The sequence below is a fragment of the Chelonia mydas genome, chromosome 10, assembly GCF_015237465.2.
Source record: "Chelonia mydas isolate rCheMyd1 chromosome 10, rCheMyd1.pri.v2, whole genome shotgun sequence".
NCBI lineage: Eukaryota > Metazoa > Chordata > Testudines > Cheloniidae > Chelonia > Chelonia mydas.
Window position 1 is genome coordinate 82,713,248 of NC_051250.2, and position 831 is coordinate 82,714,078.

Genomic DNA, 831 nt, shown 5'->3' on the forward strand with positions numbered 1-831 from the left:
CCCTCTAGTGCCTGATCCAGCCCAGGTGAGCCTAGTGCCTCTAATAATCAGGGCGGCTGGCCCAGGCCCCTCGGCCGTTAAGGGGCAATCAGCCTGTTACAGGTGGAGTCACAGTAAATCACACCGAAGTGGGTCCCAGAGCCCCAGACGCTGCCACTGCTGCCTTCTCCCACTCTCCGCAGCAACCTCCCTGAGAAAGGGTGGGTCAGAGACAGGGCAAGGGCCAGAGGCAGCTTCTTAGCATGGTTACAGGGGGCTGGGACAGGAGCGGTGCTGAGAGCCATTGAACCAGACTGCTGCAAATCCTGGATCTGACGTAAACCACTTCAAGCCGGGGGTGCGGGAGCCCTACCTACAACCCCAGTGCCAGCACCTCTGCCTGGGCACAGCACTAGCGTAAGCACCCCCCACCCCCCGAAGGCAGGGCCAAGACCCACTGTCCGATTGCACCAGACACTGTTGTTGTTAGTGGTTTGATTTATAAAATCATTCAGGGGGCTCTCCCAAGCGATAGAGCCTCTGTCAGCTCCCCGGCAGAGCAACAGATCCCCTCCCCCGGTCGGATTGGCCCCAAAGCCCCCCACACACACACACACAAGCGCACACAGCAGCCATGGAAATAGGTGTGTCCTGCAGCATGCACCGGAGCTCCACGCACTTGGGCTGTTTTGTGACCTCGGCCATGAGCCATGTCACAGGCTGCAGCCCAATCCATGTGGGCCTGGGCTCGGCCGTGGCCACCCTTGGACGCGCTCAGAGCAGGGTAATATACAGACGTGTGACCTGAATAACCCTGTGCCAGCGACTCGCTGTCTGTTTGTCCTTCTTCTC